The sequence below is a fragment of the Acyrthosiphon pisum genome, chromosome A1 (genome assembly GCF_005508785.2).
Source record: "Acyrthosiphon pisum isolate AL4f chromosome A1, pea_aphid_22Mar2018_4r6ur, whole genome shotgun sequence".
In the NCBI taxonomy this organism is placed as follows: domain Eukaryota; kingdom Metazoa; phylum Arthropoda; class Insecta; order Hemiptera; family Aphididae; genus Acyrthosiphon; species Acyrthosiphon pisum.
This window is the reverse complement of record NC_042494.1, coordinates 37,705,730-37,724,619: the sequence shown is the minus strand read 5'-3', so window position 1 is coordinate 37,724,619 and position 18,890 is coordinate 37,705,730. Positions and strand designations below refer to the sequence as shown.

Below are 18,890 nucleotides of genomic sequence, written 5' to 3'. Positions count from 1 at the left end.
TTATAATGATAATAACCATAAAAGATACACCAGTTTAAAGGTTTGTGGTTACAAATTACAATGGGAAAAAATAAAAATACATACAAAAACGCAAAAACTAATGTTTCAAATTTCAATAAAATTACTAAGTTATTATATTACCGGAGTGTTTAACCAGCGTTGTGAAAAAAACTCTCTAATATTAAAATTATATATTTTACACGTTAAAATATGAGTTTTGACAAGTTTAAATGTTCATACCGGACATTCTACATTGATTTTCAGAATATAATTGTATTCCTAATAATAGAAAAATATGAAGAAAAACAAATTACCATCAATAATATTATGGTTTCTATGTACCATAGTAAATATGGCAAAAAATATGGTCAGGGATCTTGTAACCCGAAAACGTTTTAAAGAGTTCCAAAGAACGGTACAGGGGAAAATACATTATAATATTTACGACATTGTCTAACTATCAGAATTCAAAAGCCGCCGATTGTCGGTCGTTTTGTGAACATCACGTGAGCGGCTTAGATTGACTTTCAAATGACTGACTACTGCAAGCCGGTGGGTCGATCGCTATCGTCTCTACATAATATATAATTGATATAATACATGACAATATTATTGTGTTTAAGGTATTCCACCACCGTTTTATTAGGTTTATTATTACGATAACGTTAAAATGGCTGCTATAGTTGCTACTACCATAATGATTTATAGACCTAGGTTTCTAAGCGTCAAGACTGGGAAAATTATCTATTTTTTTGAGACTTGTAATAATAGCTACAAGTTAAATAGAAAATAAACGTAGCTCAACTTAATTGAAAATCTGTTACTTTTTTCATATAAAATTAAAAATTGTACCTTTTTTAAAGCTAACAAATAACAAAATAATTTAATATAGGTCTTGAAGATTTAAATAAATGTATGTAGGTATTAAAATTAATTTCTGCAAGCACTTATGCTTTATTATATACTTTAATCAATCATTAAATCCAATAAAATAATTATTTTATGTATTTGTTAACTTAATGGACCACAAATATACTAAATTATAATTATCAAATAAATTATTAAAATATAATTAATTAACCATGTATATTATTAAATCAAATAAGTAATATTAAATTTAGTAGTAATTCAATGAATGAATAAAAATATAATAAGAAATAATGGTTATTAATTATGATGACGCGGTTACTCCTAACACAATTCTGTTTATAATATAACCTATAATGTAAACATGAAATATAATAATTTATAACCATTATATTTTATGGAAGTTACTTCTAAAAAAAAAAGTGATCCACTAACATAGTTAAAAGTAACATAACTTTTGAACACTTAACTTTTAAATCGTTTATACTCAGCCTTGCTACTTCCGAGAGATGTATAGCCAATAGCTATAATATAGTATTAAATTAAAAGTATTCGAACACCGCGCCCAACACAAAACCATAACACCAATAAAGATAAATAGATTAACAATTCCGGGCCCACATAGAGTCTTGTTTTTGTTTTGTTTCTATTTTTAAAAACAATTTAGATTCAAGTTGTGTTTATATTTAGTTTTTTTTTCTTGTCCTTTGTGGTCTTGATTCTCGGCATTAGATCTACTCGTATACGTACACGATTATTATGATTGCGTTATTATAATATTACCTCAATTATATTATATTCGATAAGATTATCCAAAAAGCGTAGATCTTTCTGAATGAATAAAGTTACGTTTAAAATGTTTTCAGAATCTATAAACTGTATTCGAAACTTATCTTTCAATATGTAAAATATATTACCAAATCTATTTTTATCCAAGTTTTAATTTAACTGATTGCGGATAATAACCGTTTACAGGTCAATAATATGCAATCTGTACAAGTTATTATACATTTTTATATTGTTTCAAACATTTTAAATTAGGAGTTTAATAAAACACAATCCTATTCAAAAATACAAAATGCGACATAATATATCCCTATAAACTACAACATCATATTCATTATGTTCGTTACAAATATTGAAGAGTCAGCTATATCGAGATACATTTGTGCTATGTTATGTTGTCCCAATAAAGCGATTAGTCTCCTAATAAATAATAATCAATATTAATAATAATAATAAAAAAAATTAAATAGTAATTGTTGCTATAGTAACTGTTTTAGTCATATTAAATTATAATTTATAATATACTAGCGTATTTATATTATACATTACGTATAAAAGTATACAATTTACATGAACAATATTGTTTTTTTGCTGATTTAAATCCCTTAAAATCAAAATTCTTTCTTAGTGTACAATGAAATTATAATATTAATCTACCCTAAACATTTCAAATCGATAGCTTTAATAGATTCGGCGCTGCGTTGATTATTCATCATTCACTCTGAACAGTATTGTACTTAATATAATCAATATATAGAGAAGATTATGTAATAATACATTTTTTTTTAAATTAATATAATATGTATGGTATTACAGTCAGGTGGTTGTTATTTATATTTATCAAATAACGATTTGAATTTTTCGCGCTGGCGATAAGCATTTACGAGACATCATTACTACACTTACCATGCACGATCAACAACTGATTGACTGAATAAAAAACACTGTAACGACATAATTTAGCATACACATGAAGAACGAATACAAATTCACTGTATTATAACTTAAATAATAATTTGAGGAACGAATATTGCCGATTCGTGAGACATAATAATTGATACAAATAGACTGGGCATTAATGTCCCAATTACCTGATTTCCTATTTAAGATAAGCGGTGAAAAATTATGCTACAATAATGATAATTGATATTTTCGGTGTTTAATATGTAAAAATAAAAATAAATTCACAAGTATGCGTGTTTTTTTTTAATTAAAATTTATTTGGAGAAGGAGTTCATATGCAATAATGATAACGGTCGTAGTTGGCAATCGTTTTGTAACTGTTTCGAAGAAAGTACCCATTTTTCTGAGACACTGTTTTATTGGTTCGGCTGATGCTGTAATCTGGTTGATTCGACAAATAATAACAATGGAAATACAATTCTAGAAAGCCAAGCACCGTATAATATCATTAATTACGTCTGCCTCGACTGGGTGTGATTTATTAGCAGCAGACACGAGTCATATTACTCCGCACGTACCAAACTGTAACCGACAATAACCCGGAAGTCTGTCGGCAGTGTGTGTATACACCGAACCACGGGTATTATAATACAGGAACATTATTATTATAAAGGCGTGTCTTGGACGCGAGTTCGGGTAACGGACAATCTGAAAAAGAGAAATAATACAAGACGACTTACGGAATTAGAGTTACTGACATGAACGTACACACTAGCGAGTTGTTTAATGAGACGTGGAGATTTCGATTTTGTTCGTGTTTCATGATTTAATATTGAATCCACTGTGGAACATTTATTTGCACCGTTATCGGTTAGTTTTTTTCCACTCTAACAGCTTGAAGTTTGAGGACATATATTGAGAAATATATATAATTTGTCATTTAAGTTAATACTCAACATCAAGATATTATGTACCTTTTTTATGAAAACAATATAACAAAAAATTGTGTTGCTGTACGGCGCAATGTATAGGCAATATAGCTACATTACTGTGCGGCATCTGTGCCGATGAAAAAAAATATTAATTTAAGCATTTTAATATTTTATTGTTTAACAATAAACTGATAAAATATTTATATTAAAATAGAAGTGTTAATTTTTATTTTCTCAGTTTATCAAAGAAATGTTTAATTATATGCATAGAGGTAGTTCAGTTATTAAAAAACAACCATGTTAGTCTTATTATTCAGAATCTTCTCAACAACTTATTTAATATGTCAAACTATAGTCTAAAGAAATTACCAAGCTCTGTTACATCTGGAAAATTTTTATTAAAAAATCATGATCTAAGTAACTCTTATTTGATTAACCAATATAAACTATTGTGATTACAATGTATTAACATTGTCTTGTTTGAATAAATTATTTTTAATTCATCTAGTCAAATTTAGTATGGTTCTTAGTACATGTTAATTAAAACATTATTTTTCCAATTAATTAATCATCTAAAATTGTAGATAAGATTTTGTTTTGTCATTTTGTGTTTTTTTAATAAAAAAAAAATCATTAATTGGTTTAGAAACTTTGAATGTTCTCGGTAAGCAAAGTAATAAACCAAAACCTATGAAAAACCTAAAAAAATTATTAAATATATATATAAATATATAATATATTATAATATATTATATGTATGCAAGTTTATTTTTGAAATAAAAAAAATACCTATGCAAAAACGTAAGGTAGATCACTGAAAAAAAAAAAAAAAGTCCAAAAGAATGAAAATTGCATTCTTATAATATTAGCTATATTTTAGAAATAATTAACATCTGTTGTCACAAAATAATTGAAAACACTACACAGTCTGTAGTACTTTGTACACACATCACAATATTATACAAAACACACTACCTAAACGCACATTGTACTTAAATAATATATTACGGGTGTTAAATTTATCGTAAGATTAAAGTGTTTAAATTACTTTTATCATTATTAGACTTTGACAATTATTGACCTATGTATATGTTCGATTATAAATTCAAAGTTTAATGGACTATTTTTATTTAATATTTTTATTTTTAGAGCAATCTTATATTTTTATACAACGTTCATATTAATAAATTATTTTATGCGTAAGCTAATTAATTTTTAATATAAATAAAAATATTCATTTTTAGAAATGTAGAACGCTTATAATAATACATTCAAATTTATAAATTTGATACCTGCTGTGTTTTTATATATTTTAACTTAAATAACTATAAAGGTGTACTATTAAATTTATCAACATTACCGATTAGTTAATTTTTAATTCAGTACAATTTTGAGTTTTTGAAAAAAGGATGAGTAGATCCAATAAGTTTAGATTTTCATAGCTATTATTATTTTATTTTACCGATCAGCTGGCAGATATACAATCATGATCTATATGTATAATATTACATCATGATAATGGATATATTGAATATTCGAGTATACATATTTCCGACATCGAACAGTTTAGTTATAAATTATATCAGGTATGTAGGTATACTAAGGTAATAATGATTTTAATATAAGAGTGTAACTTAGACTTTAATATAAAATGTTTTATTTTCAAAACTTTTATTCTTATAAAATTCTATGTTTTCTACACCTACAATATTATAATTTTCCTTTTTTGCTTATTGTAATAAAATAATATTAAACTTTTCAACTTTAAATTGTGAATCATATATTACATTTAAACTTGGATTAAAAAAAATGTTTTTTAATGTTGAGGTTTATTATAGGATCTATGCTAATTTGATCTATACCTTATTATATTATTTCAGGATTTTTTTTAGTTATTTGGAGTGGCAAGTTTTGATACGTGTGAAACATTAAATTTCATTTAATTTTATATAATTTGCTTTCATTCATATTTTTTTTTATTATTAATTAACCCGCAGCAACTTAGGCCATTGGGTGGTTTTTACTGTGGGGGAGGGTACTGTAAGTTTAAACTCGTGTGTTTTTGGTTTGGAAGATTTTTTTTTTTTAGTGGACACCCGTAGGTATCCGCCATACTCAGGTGGGGGATAGCTGCACTTCTCTCCGGACACCGTGACTTGCCCAAAGAAAAATGTCACCCACGGACGGCATCGAACCGGCGCCGGTGTGCGTCGCAACCGACGCCTTAATCCACTCAGCCTTTCCGGCCCCCTCATTCATATTTTAATAACATAACAAAATGCATATTTCAATCATTGGAGTAACATAAATTGTTCTTTTTAATAATATATGTAGTTTATTGATACTTTTAAAATTCAAAATATTTCTAGTTTTGTTTAAAATAATTGTTTGTAGTTATTTATTATTTATATTAGGTATGTTACAAACATAATGTAATATTATATTATGTTATATTATATTGTATGTTCATTCTAAATACATACATTTAAATACCTAGAACAATTTTAAGTGCCAGAAAATGTATAATGATATTAAGCCGTATGATGTTATCAATAACAAATGAAATATATTAATAACGGTTCGGTTCTATCATATTGTTATTAATTATTTTTTTGAACGTAATTGAACATTGATTTAAAATGTATCAAAAAGTACAAGATTACAACATTGGAGCCTCCATTAAGATTTCAATAGTTTTTTTTAAAAATTGTGTTTCAATAATAGCTCACTGAGTTGTTCAATCGATTAAAAATAAATTTTTATTTTTGTTGGTGATCAAGAAAGATAGTACTATATTAAGCATTGCAGTTTTTTATAGTCTTATATTTGAGGAAGAAACGATTTTCTCATGTATTTTACAAGGATAACAACAAAAAATTGTATATAATATGTTTTTGTGTACCTAATGTTATTTCTTATTATACTCAAACCACTCTTAATGTCAGTGCCAAATTTTTATACTCGTAGTGACTTTCTATACACTTGTACCACTTGTAACTGGGCATTTGTAAATCGAAAGATCGTTGTTTTTTTTTTTATCTCCAGTACTTGGCAATAGTTTGATGGTAATTTTTAATTAATGGTTTGACTAAAATTACATGTATTGACAAGAAAATCGTTGAAAATATTAATAGGTACCTTAAATACTATATACAATTAAAAATAATAAAGCTACTTAATATTATATTGTAGGACTTTAACTAAATAATATATTTGTTTATTCTTTAATATAATTTATGTTTAAAATAGTTAATGTATATTTGTTTTAATCATGTAAATCTTAACTATTAATATTTCTGTTTGGATTGTAAAAATAATTAAAGTAATTATAAATTGATTAATTTTGTACCTTATCAATTATTTATGCAAATGGAATATATAGAATATAAATAAACATATAGAACTAAAATCTTCTGTATAAAAAAAATGTATTTTTACACTAAAAAGTTAACTTTCATAAGGAAAACCGGGAAATCCACTCTGCGGTATAGTAGCTACTAAACCTAGGTTTCCAGTGTTCCTACCTCACTATTGTGCTTTGAGTTTTTCCATATTTTTTTTGTTTTATCATTGTTATTTATAAAAGTACTGAGAATTGTTTGTTCTATTGACCATCCAAAGTTTGTTAGATACAATTTTTCACCAGAAACCCCCCTCAAATTTGGTAACTAAAGTATTTTTACCGATCCTAATTTTGATGTCAGACATTTATAAAAAAAAAAAACAAATCCTCATTGTAAAACCAATACATTTATCGCTATACGCTCAGAATAAAAAATGTCACACTAGTGATTCATATATTTTCATTAGACAAAAATGAAGCTTTCTAACTGTAGACATTAATTATTTTAAGTGTAGACACAAACTTGGTCGTATTGCTATAATGTATACATATTTTGAAATTATAAGGTCTTTGCCTATTTTACATTTAAAATAATTTATTTAACATATTTTTTTTTTCTGAGGTTTTGTTAATGATCGGTCTCCTCTACACGTTATTGATGTTTGTATATTTTTCTATGTTATCACTTTTCCTTATAACTTAAAGTTTTTTATTGTAAACCGATTGAATACATTATATAATAATAAAAAAAAACATATATTTTTAAAACTATTAAACAACATAGACAAATATAACCCATCGTTCATGTAGGTATACTTCTTTATATATATATATATATATATATATATGTAAATATGAGTGTGTGTGTGTATACAACTTGAATAATAGATCGTTTAAATATGTACTTTAACGTTTATTTAATGGCTTACTGCTTAATAATGAAATCATTCATATATTATGTAATTTTCTGTTTATAAAATGTTTTACACTACCCATTTATAAATGTTGTGATAATATAACCGATCGAAATCTGAATACTAACAACAAGTATTATGTAGGTACAATGATTAAACAAACGATAGTAATTATTATTCTGAAATTTAAATTATTGATGTAATAAGTACTTAATCCTACACATAAATATTATTATGAAAGGTACTTATTAAAAATTATATTTGACCAATTTAATATAAAATAGTTTAATGATTAATACATATATTTCCTATTACATAATATGTACATCATACTTCATTATTCTATAAATCAACTAGAAACTGTATACAATTATTCACCTATCTAATTTATGTATTGATTGAACGTTTTAAGGTACTACTTTAGGTACGTAGATAATAATTAATGTATGTATTAACGTTTATATAATTGTTAAAAACCTATTATTTTATTATTTTATGCTGTATAGCATATTTTATTTTAATCGTCACGAAATTGGACAAGATTCCGTTAAATGTTTTACTTATAATGAGATCAAACAATGGTATTGTTAAATAGTTGAATTTTCAAAGTAAAATAAATAGCAACAAAGTAAAAAAATTTCAGTTGTGTAATGTGTACACAAAAAAAAACTTTGAAATGAATAATAATAAAAAAAATAATGTGTACAGCGTCAAATAAAAAGAATGAAACTACAATCGAATGCATCTCGTTCACCTTCTCTCAAGACTCAAAGCGAATAAAAACACCAGACTTTGATACAGAATAATGTGATTCGTGTGGTATAAAGTGTGTAACCTACATATTATTATAATTGCAGAATTATTAAAAAAATTAATAAGGTTGGTAAGTTCTAGGTATACATTAAATATAATTACCTACATTTGTATTTATATTTTGTATAGATTATACTATAATAGTATTACGTATAAGTGTATAACTGTATAAGATCTTATTTTACATTTCAGTAAAAACGCAAGATGTATAATACCTATATATTATTATATACTTACCTATAAATATAGGTATTGTGTAATATATTAATATATAGCATACGATTTATATATATAGTATCTATTATGAAAAATAAAAAAATAGTTAAGCTAATAAATTCATAATATTAATTAATATTAGTTAGGTACCTATTTCCTAATTTAGAACGTGTTTTTTGAGATACATAAACAAACGAGAACATAATAAATAATTAATTCAAATAATAAACTCAATTAAGACCATCTAAAATGGACATTTTATATTACTATGTAAATTATGACGTGGAAGTGTTTATGTTGAATATTTAAACATTTGTAATTTTAAAAACTCAAGAGTAATGTAATATTCGAATACAAATGAATATGTTTGGTATAAACTTTAATAAACCTAGCACAATAATGAAATCCACGGTTATTACACATAAATGGTGCGTTAAATTTTAATCTGATTGCTTAAAAAGTAAACATAAAAATTAATTGAATTCAATAACTGATGTTTCTAATTTCATTGCAATATCTTTTATTACATTAATAATTTTAATATAAATTAAATAGAGCTGACATGACCATCGGATCATCTTAGATCATCTCGATTTTATATTGGCGTATTATTATATGACTATCAAATTATGTTTATAAGGCGAGATTATAATATAATAAATTAATAACATCTATTATGTTGATTAGAATAAATGAAAATCAGTCATACACCTTCGATAATGACAGTGATTATAGATAACTCCTCCCCTAGACCATGTCATCGCTGTCACTGTAAAACAATAATTATAGGTACGCAGTTGCTTTGCGTCTAACTTAATTTAAATTATCTGAATTTTGTACATATAATTATTATTAATTATAAGTTATATTTTACGTTTCAGTTTTTATTTAATATTATTAAATTATAGTGTTGAGTAAAGTGCATACGTTTTGGATTCTAAATAAAACGAGGAATAAATTGACCTCCATACAGTATTTTGTATATTTTTATTTTTGCACTGTCAATGACATTTTTTAAGCAGAATGAAATGCTTAGAAACTGTCACGTAGCCATTCAGGAATTGAGTTTGGCATTGACGTTGAATAGGTCATTTTTTCGATTTTTTTCGGTAGTTTCTTAAGAGTAGAGTAGGTATAAATAAAAACTACAGCAAACCATTGAATAATGTTGGAGTTATGTCAGCAGTGCGGACTCAACCGATCCGGGTTCAGAATGCTTTTTCCGATGCGATGATTTGTCATTTCTTTTAAATACTCTCAATACTTCTTTCGCCAATGTGATCGAGCTGGAATAACCCGAAAAATCGTGTTTTTGTTGTACCTGTCCAGCCCTTTAAAAAAAAAAAATTATTTGGTTGATAAACTGTTCAGATACCAGTATACCAATAACTGATATTCTTGACCGGACTACAACACTACGCTAATTTAAATCCACTACAATTTATTTATTGTGACGTGTATGTTGTGTATTTTAATGTCCAATAAAATCAATAATATAAATATATAATATATCCATTGTGATCTTTGTAATTATTATATTTATGATTTAACATTCGCTTGTTTATAATGTGTACCTATATATGATATTAACAGTATGATTATCGGTGACCGTTAACATATTTTACCATTTTTCGCACGTATGAAAATAAAAGTAATGAACTAAAAGTGCGATTTTTTTCTAAAATATTATTGAACAATAGACCATAATGTTATGTTATTTTGACTTCATATATAAATTTCCTATTGATATCGAAATTTCCTACACGTAGTGAGGTAGTAAAATTGCTGTCGTTACCTTTCTTTTAGGTACCGATAAATACCCAATCGGTACCTAAAAACCATATTTGTAAGGATTGAATGTTCAAGTTATTACGTTAAAAAAAAGAGTGATAAATGTGAATAGATTGTTTTGAATTTCCGAACATAAGTTTATTATTATTTAGTATTGTATTATGTAGTTAATATGTGCATAGGTGGAATTTAACGATTTTGAAAATATCTATGTTTATTTTATATACAAAAGCAAGATACAGTACGTGGCTGTGTATTATGTTTAAATAATAAATGTGTTATTTAATTTAAAAATGAATATTATCATCAAAATATAATATAAAATTATACCTGAGATTATAGTGTATTGCTCTTACAACACGCTATATATATATTACCTACAATATTTTGAGACTTCAAAGAGTGATATCCTTTGGTAAAATGAACTCATAAGAAATAAAATGTATAAAATAAAGTTACTTAGATTAAGATTAGACAATTTTCGTACATCACAAAGTGTCCGGGGATTATGTTTTTCCTAAGACTCGATGATTGTCAATGGTTTTGAAATAGCTTAAATCTGCTGGCTGGTGGAAAAGTTGAGATTACTCTCGTTTTCAATGGTGGGATTTATGTCTGGTCTGATTTACTACCAATCAGAGACTATTCAGGTAATCCTATTCGGGCGAGTCGAAAACTCTTCAGGCCACCGGGAGGCGTCTGGTGGTCTCTGTGTCATTATTTTTATACTAACTAGTAACTGGGCTAAAAACAAAGTTTTAATGACACAAACCCAACTCTGCGTTTAATTAATATATTAATATATAGTATTTTTTTAAAGTGGGGTTCAGTTAGCGCTCAATTGTAAACAGTTAGCATTTTTAAACGGTCAAATTAGACAACAGTGATTAACAATGTGATAACAATAGTGTTTATCACAGTAAAACTATTAAAAATAGTGAATAGATGTATAGTAATCACTATTCAGTTAGGTGTGGATATTGACAAAATAACAATTAAAATCGAAGGAATATACCTACTTATTTTGCGAATACAATAATTGTGGATTACAAAAAAAAATGACTGAGTACAAAAACCATAGGTTAAATTTAATCAGTCATCTAAATTTAAAATAGTTAATTATTCCTAGTATATTATATTAGTTTAATGTTTAAACAACACTCTTTAAAAATCAAAAATTTTTTTTTTTTTTTAGCTTAATAGATAAAATTAATTAAACAAAAAATAAAAAAATTAAATAATTCAACATAATGTAATCCAAGTTAATCTAAATGAATACAATTGTGTAATCTACACTCAACATGTCAAACGATATTATTATCTAAAACAATATTTAAAAAAATAAAAACAATTAATACTGTTTTTGTATTTTATTATTTGTTTATATTAGTTAACAATGCAATTTGTATGTTTTAATAAATTCTTAAAACGGTTTTAATGTATATTATAAGAATTCACAAGATATAATTATATTACATCAGCTGTATCAGGAATAAACACAGTAGTCTACCTACGTCAATATTGAAAAGATACTGACAATTTTACTATAGTCATAGCCCATAGGTGTTAGTATATTACTATAAAATAGGTATAGTGTAATATTCAATATAGTTACTACTAACTAGTGATTACTGACAAACGTTATACTATTATGGTAGTAATACAATTATGAAAAAAAAATATAATTTATATATTTGGATGAATGAAGTTAGGTAATTTATATTATTTGATATTATACGCCACCGGAAGAAATATTTCACGAAATTTCATAATTGTTTTGGTAACGTTATTCACAATATTAATTGATCATTATTAATATTAATTGTTACCTGATTTTGCTTTATTTTTCATTAGATATTTGAATGTAATATTATGCTTCCTTTAAGTTTTGTAAATTATTATGATGATTACCAATTTCTGATTTTAGATTCTGAGCAATGCGTAATGGTTTTAAAATCACGTTTAATTAGTGTAATTGTGTGTATAATATATATATATAGAGTTTTTTTTTACATATTAAGTGCTTCAGAAATATATTGAAGCCAATCGATTTGAAACTGGGTATTGTTGTTACTTTGAAGTGACTGTTTCGTAGTTTTCTCACCAGTTTCTCCACATGGTGAACAATATTGCAGAGATGAAGTTTGATGAAAAAAAAAAAAAATGTTATAATAAAGAAGTGTCCAGTCATGAACACGGTTACACAAGTATCGTGCAACGGATTTTTCGATATGAATATCGAAAAATTGTATACTTTAATTATAACTGCATTTTATTAAATTACCGGGTGTGAAATTTAGGGAAAATATTCTGTAATAGTCAATACTCATAATGACAATAATATTATAATCTTTAACCCAAACGTTTTCGTTTTTTTTTTTTATGTTTTTAAACACCTTGATTAAATTGGCAGGAAAGAATACAGTAATATTTAAAACAAAGACATATTTTAAATACCTATGTATAAATTAGTATAATAGACACTGTATGTGCACAATAAAATAAACTATATAGATAAATAGATAATAAATATCAAGTGGTACCTAAAATATTATTATATGTATACCTATTGATTTTTATTTTTTTTTGACGAATTCTTAATTATAAATTAAAGTTAGAATCTGGTTATCAGTCAACCATAATAATTAAAACACGAATTAACTTGATATTAGTATTATTCATTACACACATATAACAACTATTTATAATAACTTTATTAATAACTGGACCTTTTACATTTGTATGTGATAAGTCATAAGTTTTGAATAATATATATATATTATAATAATAAAGATGTATTTAAGGATTTTCGCATATGAAATATGAATAATTCTTAGTTTATAATATTACATAGAAAAAAATTAACCACTAGGCCATGAATTCTGTAAAATGATGTGTCAAACACACTCGAATGGAACCAGACTTCCAGCTATAATTACTGTAGGTACTTAAAGTGAAGTAGTTTTGCATAATTATCGTGATCATACAGACGACAATATTATAAATATATACTAATTTGAGGTATATGTGATAGTATAATATGTTATATTTGTATTACATCAAATACAAAATAACTTACCTAATTTTATTTTATTTGTAGGTAATGTTATTTTCATAATTATTCAGTAGTGTGTATATCCATGAAACATAATGATTTTTCTCTATACTGAAAAAAATAAAAATAAAAATGTCACATTAAAGGAAATCTATGTATATTTTTGATAGCATGTATTGTATTATTATAACCTAAGTAAATATTATGATCTACTATCTACCTAATATACCTATTATAATATTCAACATTTGAAAAATGCGTCAATAACACTACAAATTATTTCTGAATTAATTATTACTTATGTCTCTAACCATACACTAAGTTAGATGTGCACATTTAAATATTTGTGTCTTTTAAATCACCGAATTTCTCAATGAAATCGTCTAAAAGGTGTGATAAGTATGATTTCGACATTATAAGTTGAATTTGGTTAGTCTGCTTAATAAATATCCACCTAAATTATACCTATATATATGCCTGTCTTGAGTAGTACATTTAAAAAAATTGTAAAATCATGTGTGTTTTATGTACCTAGTGTATTATTCAATCGGTTTAACGGTGTTACGTATAAGTATAACACCGTTCAATCAAACCGTTTTAAGAGTTTTTACTTCATTATATTATTTAATTGTGAAGTATAATCACACTAATATTATAAATAATACTAATATTATTTTTTATTATGTACTAATTAACTGAAGAGACATCCCAACGTGGACAGTCAATTTGATCCGTGATACGGCACTCGTGATACACGTGTCGATCGTAAATGAAATTTCAACTCCAAATTGTAAATTGTAATATAGGTTAAAATAATGTCTTTATTTCTATGTAAATGAATATATATACTTTTTTTGGGTTTGGGGTTCAAGCCCCATACAATAGTAGGTATATTTTATAAGCCTATATAATGTTTCGGGGTGGGATCGAGTCTTACACGTCGGGCCCGCTTAAACAAGTGGCTTTCGCTCATGGGACTCGACCGGTGTAGCGTGGCCTAAGCAGGCGCGCCGGGGGGGTCGTGTCTTACGTGGTCGCCCTGAAAAGGGCGATTTTTGTTGCGTCGTTGATCGTCAGTTCAGCGTCCCGTGCTGATGGACAATCCTTGGCTGTGGATCCGGCTTGGTCTGTGGGTGACTTGTAGTACGAGTCACTGGTCTTGTTTGATGCGTATCGATCGACGATGTATCTCAGTCGCAATAGTCACGTAGCCGCGGGAGCGAGTAGCTGTCGTCGGTTGATGCAGCTTTTGGTGGTCGAGCGATCGTTGCTAGGTCGTAGACTAATCGCTGGTCGACGCGTATCGAACTGCCGCAGAGGATTTATCGCCGTTGGATACAATGCTGGATAGTCGTGGGTCGCAGATTTGTATGGCCGTCGTTGGTGGTCCGAAGTCTTCTGTGTCGTCTATTATTATAAGCTTGTAGGGATGCCCAAATAATATCGATATATCGATATATCGATATTTTAGAGGAAAATATCGATATGAAAATATCGATATAAAAATATCGATATTTATAATTCGATATATCAATCCTGTCGATATATTAGTCTCGATATATCGTAAAACCCGTTTTTCCGTAATTCTTTTTTTTTTTGGAAATGCCATAATACGTCAGAAACATAGTAGATTTAGAAGAATTGAAAAAACATAGATAATATCGGGACTTAAAATTGGGATAAACTTAATATGTTGGCCATGATAACGGCCGTTTTAGTGGTGTGTATTATGAGTATATTTGTCCCGTAACATTCGTTCCGTTTCCGTATTTTATCGTACTATGATTATTCTAAATTATTCTCACAATTTCTAACTTTGGGTTTAACTCCTCAAATGTACAAAAATTGTGAATTAATTAGATTCGAGTTTTAATTATTGTTCTTCTTCAAGATACATGTCAACGTTAGGTCTATAAATTATTATTATGGCTTTTGTGAAATACATCATTATAATATTAGGACTGTAACTAAATATTTATACGATTTATCTCTTATGATATGACTATTTTGAGATTTATTCATCACTTTTATGTACCTATTACACTTCTTCAATTTATTATAAGTAAAGGCATGCAAAAAAAGTGAAGTCAGTTTTCATTTAAAATGGTAAGTTTGTTTGACTGTATATGATTGTGGATTCGTAGAAAAACCAAAATATACTTACTATACTTATACATGAGTTCCGATTTTTGATGGAAAAATGTCAATACAATTTGTACAAGCCACTGAGTAAAAACAATCGGATTTGATTTTAACAATGTACGTACTTCCGTTAAATAAAATAATATTATTTCACGAACAGACACTGTCGACCAAAATCTTATTTGATAATTATTGTTTTTATACTTGCCAAAATTATATTTTCTTCACAAACCATAAAACGTCTTATTTTCTGTTGTTACTTATTTATATAAAATAAGATTTTTGATTTCTACCCATGAGTATTTCAAAGTCAATAAATATTTTTTCTTTTAAATATTATTTTATATATATAAAATCCTAAAATACATCTTTATTATTATAATCTATTATTCAAAACAAATAAGTTATAACATACAAATGTAAAGTACAGGTGTAACGACAATTTTTTTAAATATTATTTTAACACATTCGTGGACATTTGAAATTCTCGGAAGGAGAAAAAACTACTTTTAAAAACGCATATGATTATTACTGCTATAGCAGTACTGTCCCTCTACATTGCTATTTACAACTATGTACATCACTGCACTGTTATAGCAGTATAATTTATATTTTTTAAATAATAAAATAAAAATAATAATTCAACTCAACCTGGTTTATTTTGTATAACACATTTTGAAAAAGAATATTATGAAATTAAAAAAAAAATAATAAGTTTATAATACGATAAAAAACAGATCATATGAGAGTACAAAAAAAAAGTGAGTAAAGAAGCCATTCAATGATGACATTTTATTGTTGATTTTTAAAAGTTATAAAATTAATCAATTTATTTAGACATGTTTTTTTTTAGAGTTAAAATTGTGAAAGGTCTTTGAACCATTAGCGTTTTAGGAGTCTAGGAAGGGCAGCCTGAGATTGTGAGGGAGGAAAGGTCTTCAATCAAAGAGTTTGAATGAAGGGAAAGGCGGTTGCGGAATCTTTTATAAAAGTGTTTGGCTTCTTCATGGATTATTTTTAGGTTCAGTCTGTGTGGAGAGTATGATTAGATATGTAAGGGGGAGCATTGATTAATTTTCTTAGCACAATGTTACGGAAGGATTGAATTTTATTTAAATTTGTCTTTTTTGCACTTCCCCATAATTGCATGCTGTAAGTCCAGATTCGTTTCATCAATGTTTTGAAGATCAGGAGTTTGATATTAGGGGAAGTATGTTTATTGGAGATTAGAGGTTAGAGGATACGAAAACGGTTGTTCAGTGATAGTCTTTTTGCTCTAATATGGTGGGCCAATGTTAATATTTTATCTAGTGTAAGACCAAGGTATTAACTGTAGGAGAGGATGGAATTGGAGCACCATATAAAGTTACCTCGGGGGAGGAGCTAGTCTAAGTGTAAATAGGTAGTGTGTGTAGACTTGTTATGGTGTATTTTGAATCTCCAATTGATATACGAGTTCTCCATAAGGTCTAGGTGATTTTGAAGGTTTGCAGAGGCTATGAGTGGATTATCATTCATAGAGATGATTACATTGTCGTTGGCATAGTCTTCTACTGATGCATTTAGTGTAATTGGTAAATCTACGCCGAATATATTATAGAGAACGGGGAATAAAATGCCACCCTGAGGGACCCCAGCACTTATACTGCCAATACTTGACGTGTCAGACCCGTGTCGTATTTGGAAGGTACGTTCAGTTTCGTTTGATTTGATTATAAGATAGAAGGTTGAAGGGAGCAATGTTTTTAGCTTATGTAAGAAACCAGAGTACCAAACTCTATCAAAGGCTTGTGATACGTCTAAGAAAGTAGCTGTACAAAATAATTTTTTTCCAGGGAGAAAGAAATTGCATCTACTTCCCTGTGCAGTTGATGGATCGTCAAATGTGAAGAACGAAAACCAAACTGATAGCCTGGCAGAATTTTCTTATCAGTAATTATTGGTAGGATATGCTTAAGTATAGGTTTTTCTAGTGTTTTCGCAAAAAAAGGAAGAAGACTTATTGGTCTGTAGGATGAAGTTTCATCAGCTGGCTTATTTGGCTTTTGAATCATGATGATTTTTGAGAACTTCCATGGTAGCGAAAAATAAGATAATCTAATTATTGAGTTGTAAATATGTGTAATATGAACAATGGCTCTTTTAGGGAGACATTTAACTACTTCAGTGGTGATAAGATTAAGCCTGAAGATTTGTTTTGCGAGTATTTTGGATGAGATATTTTATATCGTTTATGAGAGAAGGGTTTAATTGGGAGACTGGATTGAGAAGGGAAATTGAGAGTCCTGTTGACCAGGTTCATAGTATCAAGATCAAATATAATATCTGGATTTGGTAGGAATAGCTCAAAGTTGTGTATTTTAAATAATTCCGCTTTTTCAGAGTCCGATGTAGCAAAACTTTCGCTGTATTTTTTAAAGGAAGGTTGAGGTTTTATATACTTTTTTTGTAGCTTTCCACAGAAAGCCATCTTTTGAGGAAGGATTAGTAAGATTCTTAACTAGCGCTATATTTTTGTGTTTAGCGAGTGTTTTCTCCAAAGAGTTTGCCAGTCGGTTGAAATTTTTTTTATGTGAGGGTAAACGAGTGTGTCGCTTTTCAGTTATCATTGGTATTATTGTTTCTAGAAGTGGGTTGGAAATATGAGGGGTGGACAAATTTGTATTTGTGGCAGACCAAGCTGCAGCTTGTACAGTATCAGTAAGATCCTTAAGGAAGTGAAGTTTAATTTTTATTTGAATTGAACAAGATTGACAGAAGTCTTGGGAAAAACCAGGTAAATGTTGATAAGCAATAGATTACTTAACATAATATATAGTCACGTCGCCGTTTGCATTTTATCAGGATGATTTGTATTGATTATATTGTATCCTGGGATATATGTTTTAGAATAAATAGTGAAGTGAGTCTCAGAAATGAGGGCAACGTCAATTCGTTTGTTGTTTAATAATGTTTCGAGTTCGTGAGCATGAAATCTTAAGCTATTTGCGTTGAATAGTAATATAAGTAGAGAATTTTCTGTGACAGAGTTTTGTTATTATTATTATTTGGTATTTTTATCAAGTGGATAAATTGCTTTAGTGAGAAGTAAAATTAATGGATTTATGAGAGATTTAAATTAATTAACG

At 27.4% G+C, this 18,890-nt stretch overlaps 1 protein-coding gene across 4 annotated transcripts in view; it reads left to right on the top strand.

Annotated features, from left to right (window-relative positions):
• LOC100575587 (5-hydroxytryptamine receptor 1) overlaps nt 1-18,890 on the top strand; it is a 251,248-nt gene that overhangs the window by 84,123 nt on the left and 148,235 nt on the right. Inside the window, exon 1 of one of the 4 annotated variants that reach the window (XM_029487001.1) lies at nt 16,533-17,694. The exons of the other annotated variants lie outside the window; for them this stretch is intronic. The gene's annotated coding sequence lies outside the window, so the exon portion shown is untranslated. Of the gene's footprint in view, nt 1-16,532; nt 17,695-18,890 lie in introns of those variants that run through there. 4 annotated transcript variants of the gene reach the window in all.